General features: G+C 50.6%; 1 protein-coding gene across 3 annotated transcripts in view; it reads left to right on the forward strand.

Moving 5' to 3' along the window:
- Window positions 1-16,564, forward strand: part of CYSTM1 (cysteine rich transmembrane module containing 1) — a 66,362-nt gene that overhangs the window by 34,248 nt on the left and 15,550 nt on the right. The window lies entirely within an intron of this gene.

Raw genomic sequence — 16,564 nt, forward strand, 5'->3', positions numbered from 1 at the left:
GCACAGATGTCTTTGCAGCATTCTACTTCCAGCTTTACCTTGGGTCCCTGTTCCTCCTCGTCTCCTCTGTACAGAATCCTGGGAGTGGCTCCAAGGAGCTGCTACTAACTGAGTTTTTGCTGTGTCACGCCTGGTGCTGAACACTGTATATCCATTTAATTAGCGTGACAGCTCTATGAGGTGGGTCTTACTAAAGAAGAGTTTGCCCAAGGTCAGAGCTAGTAAGTGGCGAGCAAACATTCTAACACCGTGTGTGACCTGAGAGCCTGGTCTCCATGACGGTGCCCCTGAGGCTCCACCACCGGGATAGGTGCCAGCGCCCGAGGGCTCTGCCCCGTTGCTGCCTTCCAGTCTGGCCAAGGTCCACGCTTGGCCTACCTTGTGCTGCTTCCTTCTTGGTCACCTGGTTTATCCTGATCTCTGCCTTCTTCAATGGCAAGGGTTGACTGTCTTGTGAAATACTTCTTTATATCTTACCCTCACTTGATCTTTGTTCAGTTAATTCATTTAACCTTCGTCCTTCCTCTTGCATCTCTTAGCACACGTTCTGGGACGTTCAGTTGAATCTTCTAGTGCCCAAAGGGCATTTTCATGGAATTCCTTGGAAAAGTGCCCTTATGTCTCACATGGGCTTGGGCCAACATCTTTAAAACTTCAGCCAGCCCTGTCAGAATCGGGAAACTTGTGGTTTCTGACTCAGCAAGTAGGTCTGGTCACATAGACTCTTTGCTATGAGAAGAGAGACAGACCCAGTGGCCACAGGAGGGAGGTCTCTAGAAAAGGAGGAAGAAGAGGAAGATGAGTAAGGAAGGGATATGAGAGGGAGACAATATGGTTCCCAGACCTAGCACAGTAGCTGGTAGGTAGTAGTGCTTCCAGAAAGATCTACAGAAAGCATGAAATCTCAGGGCCTATCTAGATGAAGGTGCAGAAACTGGGGGCAAATGGGACGGTTGCCTGTGGTCTGATCCAGCCTGAACTTGGCCCCTCAACTAGGAGAAGGCGGGCTGCTTATGGGGTCCTCCTGGGATGCGTGGCTCTTGATAAGGGCTCTGACCCCAGCTGTTTCTCTCAGCACTGCAGGGACCCCTTTCCCTATCTCAGGGAGGGCAGGGACCTTCATGGCCCATCAGGCTTAGAGCTTGCTGATTCTTGCTTTGGAGGGGAAACTGCTCCTTCTTACTTTTTGTCATGGTCTACTGGCTTCCATTTAGTGGAGGCTTTGCTACCAGCCTGGGTTTCTTTGTGATAGGCCAGAGGTTTTGATTTACCTGAGGATAAAAAGGTTTTTGTGGAAGCAGTTCCTCACCTAATACTTGGGCGTGCCAGAGTAGAACCTATACAAGTTAAGGGCTCAAACATTTCTTTTGCCCTCCTTAATGGTTTTCTATTATTCTTAGAATAAAGACCAACATTCCAAAAGGTCTTGAGAGGTCCTTCAGGGTCTAGCCTTGCCAGCAGATTCTGTTTCAGTTTCTTAGCCTCTCTGGGCCTCTCCTCCCATATGGCTTTTGCAAATGGTATTTCCTCTGTATTGCTTGGAAAATTCACACCTCTCTTGACTCAGTACAAATAACCTATTAATCCTTCCCATTTCACTCCTGTGTCATTTCAGTGATGCTGAGTGATACCTTACCCCCACCCCGGTCTGGGTCAGCTTCTGTCCTTCATAGGACTCTTGGGTTTGTAATTTTACAGCCTTGGCTCTAGTTAGAGAATTACGGTCTCCACCACTGTCTGAAAGCATCCTGATAGTAGAGACCTTGTCTAATTTGACTGACCACTTGATTCCCCAGTAACTACTTGTTGAGTGATTGAAGATGAGAAGTTTAAAGATAGCACAGGGAACTCTGCTCAATATTTTATAACAACCTGGTTGAGAAAAGAATTTGAAAAAGAATAGATACATGTATGTGTATAACTGAATCACTGTGTTGTACACCTGAAACTAACACAACATTGTTAACTATACTCCAGTATAAATAAAAAGTTTAAAAAAATAAAGATATGCAGGAGAGAAGACAGGGTGAGTTTCTGGAATAAGCTTTTTCAAGTGTTAAACTCTGGGTTTGAATTTGCAGAAAAGACTGTTTTGCACTACTTTTCACTCCCTCACGTTATTTTTTGGTCTGGGTTCTGAGCAGAATATTCACTGTGGAGCACTGTTGTGATACTGGCAGTCACAGGTGTGTGAATTATCAGAACTGAGAGATGCAGCTTTGGGTCATTTTTGCCTCCATTGAGTGGTCTGGTCCCTAAACATAGTAATGACTCTCATAGAAAAAAAAAATGTTTTCCCATTCATAGTCCAGATACCCCATCATCTCAAATCTTTTTTGTGTTCTTATTTCCTAGGCAGGTCTTACTTACGTGCACGTGTCATTTGCACCTGGCTGCCATTGTAGTGTAGATTCCATTGTGTATTGTTTTCCTCCCAACTTACTTTGTCATAAGCAAATTTCCTATAAGGCAGGATTTCTCAACCTCAGCACATTGACGTTTGGGCCGGATAATTTTGGCGGGGGCAGTGGGGCACTGTCCTGTGCATTGTACAATGCTTCGCAGCGTCTCTGGCCTCTTCCCACTAAATGCCAGTGGTATCTGCTCAGTTATGACAACCAAAAATGTTGTCCAGACATTACCAGATGTTCCCTAGGGGCCCAGAACCTGCCTTTGAGGACCACTGCGATAGAGTCTTCATAATGAAAACTGTACGTTGGGCTTTTGAGCCCAGTGGAGAAAGAGGCCTTCCTAATCAGCTTCATTAGCAGCTGAAAAATTCATGACTTTTTCTGGTGACCTGCCCAGGAAGAAGGCTCCGGGAACTTGGAGCTATAAAGAATTCCCTCTTGACCTCTTACTGGACAGACAGGCTTTGTTTCTGAGCCTCTCTGCAGGTGGGATGGGAGAATCTGGGTGTTTGATACCAATTCCTAGATTAAAACCAGGAGGACAAGAAGAGTTTGAAGCCAGTGGTCTAAGCTTTTGAACATTTAATATTAATTGTCGAATAGTTAATAAATAATAGTTAAATAAAAGAGCTAATAATTATCAAGTGGTTACGGTGTGTCAGGCATTTTTATGTGTTAACCCATTTAGTCCTGAGAACAACCCTCTGAGGTAGATCTTTTCTCATCCCCGTCATGTAGATGAAGGAACTCAAGCAGAGAAAGCATGAAACTTGTTCATGGTCTCACAGCTAGGAGGTGGTAGAGCTGAGATTCAAACCCACCAATCTAACCCCAAAGCCTGTGCTCCTCAGTGACTACCATTTATTGAGCACCTAGTGAGGTGCCCAGCTTTGGACTGAGAGCTTTATGGGCATGGCTTCAATTCTTGCAATAGTCCTTCCAGGTAAGTGGTGTTATCCCAGATCTTACACATATGGAACCTGAGGCTTAGAGAGGCTGTAATGTCTTGCCCGTGGTTCCCCAGGTGTCTGACCCAGAGCCTGACATGCTTCCGTGTGTCATGGGGCCTCCCATGAATGAGTAGAAGTTTTGTTTTTGTTTTTGTTTTTTTAACTTTGTCTTCCTTTCTTTTTGACATCTCACCACTCACTCGTTCAACAATTGTGAAATGCCTTGTATAATTCAGTGCCAAGCACTAAATAAATGTTACTGTTTCTAATTAGAGCTTGTTCAGGTGCTTTGTGTACATTATTTTTTTTTAATCCATACAGTGGTCTTGGTGGTTTCCTATTTCAGAGATGAGGACACAGGTTCAGAGAGGTGAATTAACTGGCCTAAAGTCAAAGAGTAACTCACTAAGCCATGAATTGAACCCAGGTCTATCTGGTTCAAATTGTATTCTTAACTTTCATGCTCATTTGCATTCCTTTAGGAAATACCCTTGAAATACTTCAAAATATTAATAATATTTTTATATAATATATTATGTATATAATATTAATAATAACTTGCATTGTTAACAGCGGTAAAGAGGTGGGCTCTCTGAGTATGACGTGTGTTCTCTGGGACACTCAGTTGCAACTCTTTTCCTTTCTTTTCACAAAAGCAGATGTGATTGGCCTTTAGTGAGTGAACTGGGCTCTTGGCACCAGTTTTGATTCTCATTCCCCGTATTTGTGACCTCAGGCTTTAACTTGATAGATCTGCTTAGCTAGGCCCGTGCTTAGATGAAGTCCCGTGCGCCTGTGCCCCTGCCCTGTGACTGCACTAGGTCTGGGAACTGGCGTCACATGAAGACAGTCTGGTCACGAGGACACTGGGAGACCAAAGGCTCCTAAAGATGGCCTTGGGTTTTTCCATCTTCTTGGATGTAGAGACACAATCTGTTTTGGTCAAATGCTTCATGTAAAACACTCTGTTTTGCCTTTTCAAAAGCCTTGGCCTGCCCAGCGCTCAGGGGTAATGGAGTATGAAAGGGCAGCTGCTCTTTGCAGATCCAGTTTGCTCAGCTGGTCAGGGAAGTGTGCTCAGTTGGCTGGACCGGGCTGGCCCAGGAAACAGGGGTGTTTGAAGTCCTACCCTGCTCCCAGACCACTCGCCCCCAGGTGCAGCCCGGGTTTTCTGCTCCGGTACTGCATGCCTTTCGTTCACATCTCGCATAAGCTTTTTAAAGTTAGGTTGATGTAAACAATGAGGAAATTAGTTTGGTGGGCAAGGAAAGGAAGGCTGCTTTGGGTGAAAGGCATCCAGGGAAACTGGAAGGTGCAGGTGGGATAGATCAGGTCGTCTCTAGGATTGGAGCCAGGACCGTGGTGTTGGGACCGCCCTGTGAGTGAGGTCACCTAGGGTGGCGGGGGACTTTCACTAGGATGCGTCCTTCCAAATAGCAGTGAGGCATTAGCTGTGCCGAGAGGCCGGCCCAGGGCCCGAGCACAGTCCGTGTGGCTCTGCCTGCAGCCCCAGCCGTTGTGGCCCAGCGCCCATGGGCACCCGCTTCCCCGTGGTCAGTGTGGTTAGCCGCAGGGGAAAAATCTATATTCTGCTTACATTGTGGCTCCCCAGAGCTGAGACGCTCCAAAAAGCGGGACGCAACACAGGACGATCATAACTAAAATGCTGACAATGAAGATGGCGAGGGCTGGTGTCTGTAGATGAGGGGTTAGCCCAGTGTTCACTGACACCAGTGTGGGGACCACGCCCAGCGTGGTCAGGGGCCAGAAGAGTGGCGTTCTCCAAACCCTGATTTAGTGCAGCTCTGCTGTATCCCAGGCCACTTACTCCTAGGGTACAACCGGGTTCTCACATAGAAAAACATGGCTTCATTCTAAATTACAGGAGTTACTTTTTAAATTACAGGAATATCTCTTCTTTATAGAAAGTAAATAATACCCATTCTTTTGCTATCCAGAGACAGTAGTTAACATTTTTATATAAATCTTTTGGTCTGTGTTCAGTTTTTTATGATGCAGCCCTTTTTGAAATTTGACTAGTATGTTCATCTCTGTCCAGGAGATATATTTGCAGCTAATATAAATGCTATGTATAATTGTTGTTGGGTGTTTTGGGTTTTTTTCTTCATCTTAAATTCATCAATCTGTGTACCCTCAGCTGCATCTTGGTCCCGTAGAATGTGAGTCTTGCGGGTGGCAGTCAGTGGTTTCCGGTGAAGTCTCCATTGCAGATGTCAGTCTCACGCTGCTGACTTCATGCTGCGCGCCCCCAGCACCCCCTCCCCCCCCACTCTACAATACAGTGCTTTTCCTTCTAGCCATTTATTTTTTTACAGCAGCAATAATACTTATAATGTATTACCTGTTTACTTTGTGCCTGGCACTGTGCTGCTTTTCAAGGCGTTAATCATCTAATCTTTATAACAATCCCAAGAGGTTGGTGGTGTTACTGTCTCCGTTTTTCAGGTGAGGAAGCCGAGCCACAGGCAGCTTAAGGGAAATGCATTTTACCGAAGTGGACTATGCCAGGTGTAGCAAGCTCGGCCCCCAAGCCCAGTGAACCTGCATCCGCAGCGGCTGGACCTTGGGGGCTACAGCCCTTGGGGGCTTCCTGCCCTGAGAACTGGTCTGGCAGGGGCTGAGAGACCCACTGGGACCGGCCAGTGAGTGGACCGTGACGGTATTTGTAGCCTGCCCTTCCCTTCTGCTGTTGGACCCTTGCCTTGGCTCCCTGAGGGAGTGGCTTCCTCCTCCAGGAAATACCGACTTTCCTATCCACTCTTCTGGAAAGCCTTATCAGCTCGCAGCCAGGAAGCTTGCTGCTGTGTGCCGTCAGGGCTGTAACTCTTTTAGTTTTGAGAGGCCAGTACTGCTTCCCTCCTTGTTCCCCTGCTGGCCTCAGTGGCTTTTTTCTCATTATATCAGTGGTGTGCTGCATGTCCAAGCTAGGATCCTGGTTGGAAAAGGTGGCTCACTCCCTAGGGTGCCCTTACGCATCCTCAGCCTCCTAGACCTTAGAGGCTTTCTGAAGCTGGAGAAGGGCATCCCCACCGCTGCCCCACACACGTGTAAGTGCATGCACACGCACACACGTTTCCCCTAGAGCTGGCACCTGGGTGTGTGTGGCGGTGATGTGGAAAGCTTTGCTCTTGGTGTCCCAGGCATCAGAACCTTTCCCAGGGACACAACCTGCTTAAAGACCATAAATTGAGAATAGCCTAGGAAAGATTTCAGTGCTTTTCAATTGCATTTTCCTTAGGGGAAAAAAACATTTCCATTAGCCTTACTTTTTGGTAGTGTCTTGGTTCCCTCTGAACTTTTCCATTTAACCCTGAAATGAGTCCATTTGGTAGCCTGGGATACCTTGTCAGCCTGGAGGATTTTGGAGCATGCAAGATTCTTTTCGAGTTGTTCTTAATGGGTAGAAATGGACTTTTGCTTCTGAGAATAGGTGTATCATGGGTAGTTCATAAAGGATCAATATTCTCCGGCCCCGCCCCCTCCCCCCAGAAAAGCCCTGTCCAAGTACCCTTGGGCAGCCATGGGTAACCATGAGTTCCTCAAGGCTGTGGGCACAGTACCCTAGGCCTACAGATCTGAAGGAAAGGCTCTCAGGAAGGCCCTCTGGAGAAAGTGTCTTCTGGGGCTGCGGGGCCGACTCTCCCTGGCCCAGCCAGGCTTGGGCCCCTGAGCTCCTTTTGCTTGCTTCACTCTTTCCCAAGATGATCTCCTAGTCACATGGATCCCTTCTGGGATAGAGTGATGGCCCTGATACCAGGGACTGCCCTCAACCATTTCAGGAAAGTTCAGGATGAGCCAAGGTCTCTTGAAGGACTTAAACTGACAGAAGTGGGAGTGACACCCTTCCTTAAGAACTTAAGACTGACAGGGTCTTCATATTTTTTCTTAATAGTGCTTTGCCATTGCTTCAGAGAAAAGCCAGCTAAGCCTGTATCTGCAGCTTGCTCGCAAGATAGACTGGAAACAGCTTTTCCAACTGAGGTGAAAGGTGCAAGACAAATCGTTCATTCACTCATTCATTCGTTCACTCATTCATTCCATGTCCCCTATATGCCAGGCCTACCGAGTGCCCTGTGCCAGACTAGGGGCATGACGTGGTGAGTGACGCTGGCATGTTCGGCATTTTTATCCAGGTAGAATCAGGAGCTAAGGGTCACCAGAATTCGTCTTGGAGAGCAAAAGGAATTCCTCAGCAAGACCTTTCCCCTGTGCAGACCTGGGAGAAGGGTAGGGAGGGTGAGGGCTTGGCAGAAGGATTCTTGGTGGTCGCCAGCTCCAGCTGCTGCCGTGGTGGGGCGGATCACTGGGGCAGCTGTGAGGTTGTGCCTCATTAGGGGGCAGTGCCCTCGGCCCTCCTGGGTCATCGCCCAGCAGCCTGGCATCCTCAGGAGGTGGCCCGGCAGTACCTAAGGGAAACAGACACCTCTTTTACCCTATTTCCCTGTCACTTGTTGGTTCTTCAAAAAGACCTCAGTTCATTGTGTAGAAGGAAAAACCGTCTATAGACTCTGCTAGCAGCCTTACATAATGCCCATGTTGCTTCCAGGTGTCTCAGCAGTTAGGGAGTCCTGCCTTCTGTCCTTCAGGTCTCTGTCTTGGGAGTAACAATGGCAGCTAACAAAAACCAAGAGTCTGCTGTATACTGGGCACTGGCCTATGTGGCTTAACTCATTAAGTCCCCAAAAACCCAATGACGGAAGAGGTGCTATTATTATTCCCATCTTACAAGTGAGGAAACTGAAGCTAGGAGAGGTTGTCACCCTTCAAAGTGGCACTGAGAGCGGACCTGGGGGCTACGACTCTACAGCCACCTCTCCTCATCTCCACGGTGTTTCTTGGCGAGCTGCTAGGAGGCTGGGGTCTGTTTGTGCTGTGATCTCAGGGGCGCTCCTGGCTGAGGACAACAGCAGGGAGGCAGGAGTGAGCCCTAGGCCAAGTGTGCCGGGCTTTCAGAGTTTGCTGAGAGCCCTTCCATTCTCCAAACTGGCGGGGCTGTAAATAAACCCACCGCTTTGGGCAGCTGAACCCCGCTCAGTGGATGGGGAGCAATCAGCTGCCTTCCGTCCTTCCTGACGTGTTGGAGGCTCCCTGCGTACCCTCTCCATCTCCAAGGCTAATCTCACCTAGTTTCCCACCTCAGCCTTTCATAGCAAGGATTAGCCTGTCTCTTCCTGTTTCACTGGCAAGGTGATTGGTCATGCTGTTGGAGACTTGTTTTTGGATTCAGCTTCAGAGACAAGCTGGCTAGAACTAGTAGAGTTGACCATGGAAGGAAGTTGTCTTCCTGAACTCCAGCCCTGCCTGCCTAACAGAGTTCTAGTCACAGCCCTGCAGGCCAGGCCCCCGCCTCCCCTTCTCCCCTGGGGAAGTCTGGCCTCACGTTTGCCAAATGGCCCATCTCAGTGGTTGTGGTGGTAGTTTTCAGGACCCTTGGTGGTTGACTTTTGGGTGGCTTGCGGCGGTGTTACAGAACAGCAGGGACTGTTGGGGACTGCTTGGCGGAGCCCAGGTCCCCCCCACAGTCCTTTCCAGATCTATAAGGATGACCTTTGGTGCTGTGAAGTGGTGGGCGGTGTGCTTCAGGGGGCAGAGGGTGGGGTGGGGGGGCACTCGTTACAAGTCAGGTGTGCCTTGCTTGGATCACCTGCTCACCACGCCCACTGAGAGTGGCTCTCCTGTCCCGTCCCTCCCTTAGAACTCACCATGTACCAGGGCTCTAAACTGGGGTGCCTTCAGGTGAAAATACAGCTATTTTTACTGTCTGCCAAATTAAGCTTGACCAAGGAGGAAGAAAACAACCTCGGGCGTTTTACATAAATGTGTCTGTTAGGACTGTTAATCAGTAACTCGGGAACCTGGTACGTGCAGAAGCCAGTTGTCGTCTGTATACCTAAGATAAAGACACATTTTGTGTTCAGTAAAAGCGATATGGTGGTGTTTGCCTTGTTAGAAAATGCAGCAAGACCTATTTGGATGAGGCCCCTGAGGCCGGCACTCAGTGTGAGTCAGGCTCATATTGCCGATGGCAGAGCAGCCTGTGCCTGTCTGTGCCGGGGCACTAATTGTAAGAACCCGCAGCCACTTCCGTGGTGATCTCTGCCCATCTGGGCCCATTCCAGAGAGCCAGCTCCCCTCAAAGGAGCCTCTCCACTTTTTTCTGTAACCCGGTGCCTGAAACCAGAAAAATAATTTTCCTGTTTCTGTTTAGCATCCAGAGTCATGGCAGTTGTCTTATATTCAGGGGCCGCTGACAGTGGGAGTTTGAGGCTTCTATTTCTGTTCTACTCCTACCTTTTTCCTCCTTGCTTTGTTTCCGTGATTCCCTGGTTCCGAGCGTCTTCCCTGCTGCTTAGCAGGGTATGAAATAACAGATCATGCAGTTCATCACCGTCACCACCACTCCCTCCTTGGGGCAGGGGGTGTCAGGCCATGATGACTCTATCGGTCAGGAGAAGCCAGGGCTGTAGCACAGCCTGGGCCAACCTAAAATGCTGCCTGTTTCTGGGTGAGCTGCTCACTAGCCAGCATTTCTTTAAATTTTCTTGTAAAGGAAGGAAAACAAGGACAGGGCAGTAGTAGGATTGACATTCCTCTCTCCTTAGCTCCTTCTGAAAGGCCCTGTCCTGATTCTGGATTCTAGTTTTGAACATTGGTCCCCCCACCCCCCAGTATGGCATGTCACCATGCACTTCCTCAGATAGGTCCTTGGCTCTTCTTTCCAAGGTGTCTGTGAGCTGCCTGAGTCAGGCACCGTGTCTTTCATCCCGGACTCCCCTGCAGGGTTGGCTGTGTCAGGGAAATGAGGAGTGAGCATGTGGTGTGGGAGGGAGCCTGAGCAGAGTACCCGCCACCACAGCAGCTTCTCTCTCCTCCAGCACATCCTCTGTGAGGTCTGGCTGGAGAGGTCTGGAGGGGTCTTCGGGCTGGAGGGCAGGTGGGCACATGGCAGACAGCGGACCTCCTTTTTTGGATGGCTGTGATGGGCGTCTAGCCGTCTGGCCTCAAGGGCAGCCTGGGGGAAGGCGGGATCAATCACACCACCAACCCAGGAGAACTGAAACAGCTGCTGGGACAGAACGTCCCTGAGCCACCAGCCTATAGAGCCTTGCCTCCTGCAGAGCTCCCATATCTCTTTCCCTGCAGGGTGTTGATATGCCTGGAATCCTCATGAATAAGCGGAGGATGAAAGAAAGTAGCGTTTATCATTTCAACCACTTTTAAGTGTACAGTTTGGTGGCATTAAGTCCATTCACGTTGTTGTGCAACCATCACCACCGTCCATCTCCACAACGTTGTTCATCAGCCCAAACTAGAACTCCTTACCCACTAAAAAATAAATCCACTCTCCAGTCCCCGGCAACCACCTTTCTACTTCTGTCTCTGAATTTGGCAGCTCTAGGGACCTCATGTAACAGGAGTCATATGGTATTTGTCCTTGTGGGACTGGCGTACTTCACTTAGCAAAAGGTCTTTAAGGTACACCCGTGTTGTAGCAAATGTCAAAATTTCTTTCTAAGGCTGAAGAATATCCCATCGTAGGTATAAACCGTGTTTTGTTTATCCTTTCATCCATCGGTGGACACTTGGGTGGCTTCCACCTTTTGGCTGTTGCGAATACGCTGCTGCGAACATGGGTGTGCAAATACCTGTTCAAGCACCTGCTTTCAGTTCTTTTGGGTACGAGTTGTAAAGCACAGGAACAAGATGTCTTTTGAAGGTCAGTTTCTGATGACTCACCCTTCTCCACTGGGGGCTAGACTCACAGGCCAAAAGGTGGCTTTACTCACTGCCTAATTTTAGACTCCAGCATAACCACCACTGGTCACTCATAACGTCAGGCTTCATTTTGATATTTGATAGGCTCTCACAGCATGTTAAAGTTCCAGTTTTACACATTACCTGTCACTGACTGCACCTAGCTGGCCACTTCCTTGTGATTGTGGAGGCACCCTTGTCACTTGATGGTGGGCACTGACGCTAGGCAGTGCACCTCATTACACCCGCTTGCTTCCCGGGGGTGCAGGCTCTTGATGACTTTGCCCCTCCTAACCCAAGTCGGGCTGGTCTTTCGGTCTCGACCCCAGACCTGGCTCCGTCCTGGGACCCGAAACCCTGAGCGCACTGACAGCTGAGGATGTTGAGGTCACTTGTCTTCCACGCGCAGCGGCTTTGGGCAGGTGTGGTGTTACCCCCCAGGTCTGCTGGTTCTTGTCATCTGTTTTCGTTTCATCCAGTTCTTATACAACATTTAACGTTATAAGAATTATACATCATTTCTTTCCTAGGAGAGTAAAATACTTTTCTGAAATACCTTGACATTTGGAATTGCTGCAAGCACTGGTGTTCCCTGCACCAGCTTAGACCCAGCCCTAGGGGCCCCATCTGGGGGACGATGGGCTTTCGATGGATTCACGTGTCCTGTCACGCATGGGTCTCTCTACCTCTGTACGAGACTTCCTTTGGCCAGCGCCCGTCTGTATTTGTCAGACGGGTTAGGAAGTAGAGATGGGAGCCCAGGGAGAAGACCTGTACCCTGCACTTGAGGACCTCATAGTCTAGTTACAGCATTTAGAAACCCTGAGGATAAACTAGCCATTTCTGAGGCAGTCCTGTTTTCTTATCATTTCCAATGCCGCAAGTAAAAAACTCATTGCCGGCCTACAAAGGGAAAGGCTCCTGCTCTTACCCCCAGGCTCTGTTCTGGGCCCTGTACCACACGTACTGTACGTAGCCTCCCCTTTTCATCTAAGGGCTTCCCTCGGGCCCATCTCTGTCTTGGTGCTGCATTCTTCTTAAGGACTGCTTGGTATTTCTAAGACTAAGGTTTTTGAATGATTGTAATGATAGTGTGATAGCAGCAATTCAGAGTCAGAAAGATCCTTGATGGGCTGGGCCAGGTCAGGAAGGCTTCTCGGAGATGCGCTGAGCCGCAGGTGGTGGGTCCTGTCCTGTCAGCGATGCAGAGGAGGAGGAAGGCGGCTGTTTCTCTTCTGCTGTTCTCGGGGCTGACTGTTGCTTTCTCCTGCTCTGGCACGTGGCACTAGTACACGCTTAGTACTGTGCCGCCATTTTAGTCCCCTGATGGTCGCCTTATTGGGCTTGGTTTTAGATGCTGGAGGATGAAGGGAGGAGTTTGCCAGACAGCGGATTAGATGCTTCTCAGAGGATCTGAAAGATCTGTGTGAGGTGTGGAAGAACCTTTCACATAGTAACCCAACCTGGAGCAAGATCTCTGGCCTAAACCCTGGGAGCTAATGAATCAGGCAGCTGTTTCTGGAGCTGACCTGGAGGAGAGGCAGGTGAGCCATTTCTCTGGCAGGGAGAGAAGGAAGAGGCTGTTAAGGGTGCACAGCCGGATCTGGGAGGCAGGCAGGCATCTCTGCTCAGGTGTCACACGCTGTACGGGAAGGCTGAGGACCTGCAAGTGGTCTGGGAGGGACTGTGAAACCCACTGTGGGCTTTCCTGCCACACAGCCTTCAGGTCTTTAGCAGGCGGGTGGGTTGTCACTAGGCATGGGCCTGGCAGTCAGGATGCAGGTCTGTCTCTGGTCCTTGGGTTATAGCCCTTGTGCTGTTGTCCTGTTTGTTCCCATGCTAACCGGGTCCCTCTTCTGTCCCAGGCTCAGTATATCAGCTCCCCCGTCCCCTGTTCTGGGCTCTGCCTGAGGTTTCCAGAGTCACACTTCCCAAAGACGTAACCATGTCTCCCTGACCCTGAACCTGGGCTCTGATACCATGTGGTTGGTTGAGGCCAAAGGAAAATTGACAGGGACTGTATGTATGTGTATGTGGGGGGGGGGGGGTGTGCGCGCGCGCATGCACGTGCACGCATGCCCACGGGCAGTTGGGGTGAGAGCAGGGCCCGGAGTTGGCTGGCAGTTCTCCCTCCAGCAGTCGTCCGTCCTCCTGCTGTGGCGCCACTGGAGGTGGCCTGGCTCTCGTCATCTGCCCCCTCCCCTCATAGTGGCTTTGAGCACACCCCTCCCTTGCGATGGACCTGTTAGCCTCTGCCCAGTGAAGGGCTAGCTGACCTTGCAGGCCCTTTGCTTCCAGAACAGCCTATGACTCTGCCTCCTGGCCTCTTGTTTATTTCTGAGGCTTCTCCCCTGAGTCCGGGTGAGCCCCCCACCCCTTCCCTCTGCCGGTTTAGGCCAGCTCTTTAGTCAGTCCTGGGAGGGGTCTGCCTGAGAGTCACCCATTTGAGTAACAGCAGTAACACCAGTGAGCATTTATTGAACGCTTGACAACGTGCTAGGCACTGTGCTGTCAGCATTTTGCCTGCCTGATCTCTCCATTTTCCCAGCAAGCCTGTGGGGTACAGCTTACTGCCATTACTCCTATTGTACAGCTCAGGAAGCTGAGGCTAAGAGAGGTTGCTACCTGCCCAAGGCTACATGGCCAGTGAGTTAGATGAGCCTGTATTTAAATCCAGTTTGATATGGCTAATTAAAATCTCTGCCCCTAAATTCTAATTGTGGTGCCTCCCACTAGATTGGAGCAGTGTGTCTTTGGGAATTGTGACCTGGGTTGGGGCAGCAGTATCAGGTAGGGAAGGGTTTCTTCCCTGCTTCTCTCCAAACTTCCCATCTCCAGACTCTGCTGACAACCCACTGCTTACCCATCCCACCGCCCCTCCTGCTGAATCTCGGGTTCCTGCGGAGAGTTGTTGGAGCCTCTGGGGCCGCTTTGGCAAGGAGGAGGGAGGGCTGGGCAGATGGGGACGAGCTTGTCTGAGAACACAGCCAGTGCCCCTGCACTGGGTTGTCTTTTTGTGTGCTGTCGGGTAGGGCGCAGAGCGCAGGCTGGGTCTGTGCTAGGCGGTCTCTGCCTGCGGGAGGGATGTGCTAATACACACCTTGCCCGCTGCAGCCGTCAGCATCACTGGGGTTCAAGGCAGTTGTCTCTCTGCTCTGTGAATACGGCCCTGAGTGGGCTCCTGCCTCCTCACGGCAAAGCTGTCCTCACCCTGCTTTCCACAGAGACCAGAGTTCTGTGGCCACCAAATACAGGCCTCCGTGTTTGAAGCCCAGAGGAACTTCAGCCCATAGAATGAATACTTTTCTTTGGATTATTAGTTAGCCAAGTACCAGCCTTCACACTGTGCACGTGCCCGGAACTGGGTTTCCTGACTCGTGAAGGGGAGGCATTGGCCCCACTCCTTTTCAGGAGACCTTCCGGTGCTCTCGTGTGGTATGACGCTCGCTGAGCCAGGGCTGGGCTGTGCCTGCTGACAAGCAGCCTTTCTCGTGGGGGCAGGTAGATCCGATCTGAGTCTTGCAAAAGCAAGGGAATTTGGCTGTGAGGTGCCCAAGGCCCTTACAGGTAGGGCTTGGTAGCGGGGTTGCTGAACGTGGCCGGATACAGGCCCATGGGATCCATGCAGCGTGACTGAACAGTCTAGGTGGCCACGGAGAAAGCACTGTAGGAAGGAGGAGCCTGGATGTCTGTGAGCAAAGGAGCGACTTGATGGGCAGGCGGGTGTAGAACAGTGGGAGTGTGCCGTGTGAGAAGCCGGGAAACTGGCGTGTCAGTGCTACCTTCTGGTTGACTCTGGACGGACCACATAGCCTTCCCTCATGCAGTTGCCTCCTCTGTGAAATGGGACCACAGTGTGTTCTCTGCCTGTGAATGTGCAGGGATCTACAGACTTCAGTCCAATGATGGTGAAGAAAAGGGTGATGAGGGCTGAGTCTGGGAGCAGCAGGCAGGTGCCTTGGTGAGAAGGCATCTATCCCACGTCCCAGCACCCTGGGGTGCTGCTGGAGGGCCCCAGAGGCAGAGCAGAAATGTGGAGGGGATACTTCCAGGACGAAGGAATGGAGGATGAGCCCAGTGACTGTGTTGCTGGGGTCAAGAGAAAGCCAAGGGCTGGGGCGGGCGCTGCTTTCAGGAAAGGTCAGGTGCAAAGGCACTAAAGTTGCCGACAGCGCTGCCGAGGGAACAGGCTGGTAGGGCGGACAGCAGCAGCGTGGGGCTCTGCTGAGGAAGTGGGAGGAGAAAGAAAGGCATGATGCTGGCACTCACATGGGTGACAGAGAGAGGGGAGCCGAGGTGGGGGGGGGTGAGGGACCTGAAGGTGGCCCCTGGCAGACCATGGACTCCCCAGGGGTTTGCAAAGGCTAGACTCACTGTACCTGCTCCTCGGTGCCCTCTTTCTGCAGGACCAGGCTCCAGTGGGCTTCTGACTACCTGCTCAAACCCAAAGGGGAGGAAGAGAAGAGGCTAGGGTTGGTTTGGGAAATGCCACCAGCTCATGTTGCTGGAGAGGGAAGGAGTGGCAAGTGGGGCTGTTTGGGACCTGGCGTGGGAGTGTTTCTGGCTTATGGGGCTCAGTCTTAGGAATTGCACCAGCGTGAGGACCCTCTGGTCTCCGAGCTCCTTGCAGGGAGGAGTGGTGATTTGATACAGCTGCCGCTTGCCAGGTTTGCCCAGTAGGAACCCCAGTGTGTGCCCAGGGCTGAGTCAGCAAGGCCTGAGGGGAGTCAGAACTGCATTGAAGGCAAATCTGATGGATGAAACTGAAGGTCACAGGCCGTGAAGGGAGCGACATAACTGGGAGCACAGGTTAGGGGAGCTGGGCCAAGGGGTGTCAGTAGGTAACTGTGACATTGGGGAAGGCATCCAGGACTGAGGCCAGTGCCACCAGGGAGCCCAGATCAGTGGTTGCCAGCTGCCCCCAAAGAAAGCCCCTGGAGCTAGCACTGTGGCAGAGGCTAGAAGAGGTCCGAACTCTGCTGAAACTGGACAGCCCTCCCTCCTGCCTACAGGACCCTGGCAGTGACATTGGACGAGCGGCTTTGAGTGTGGCTTTGGAACTGGACAAGCCTGGATTTGAGAAAGATATAAAATGCAAAGCAGAGTAAAAGCTCCCACCCCTCCCACACTCTGATCTATGTTTCTTGCATTCTTTCAAAAATCTGTATGTATATGTGTGTGTGTGTATATCCTTTTAATTGTACAAAAATAACAATGCGCTGCTGTATACCTTTTATCCCTTGCGTAATTTACTGGCAACATGGAAGAACCATCCCGTTCTTTTTAATGGCCATTTAGTATTCTATTCTGTGGTATGCATTAGTGTACCTAATCAGTCTCCAGGTGACAGACATCAAGGTTGTTGCTAGTTTGGGGTTATTTTGATACAGCAGCAGTCACAACGTACACATATTTTTGAACAACGGG

The sequence above is a fragment of the Grampus griseus genome (genome assembly GCF_964374135.1).
Source record: "Grampus griseus genome assembly, chromosome: 3".
Classification (NCBI taxonomy): Eukaryota; Metazoa; Chordata; class Mammalia; order Artiodactyla; family Delphinidae; genus Grampus; species Grampus griseus.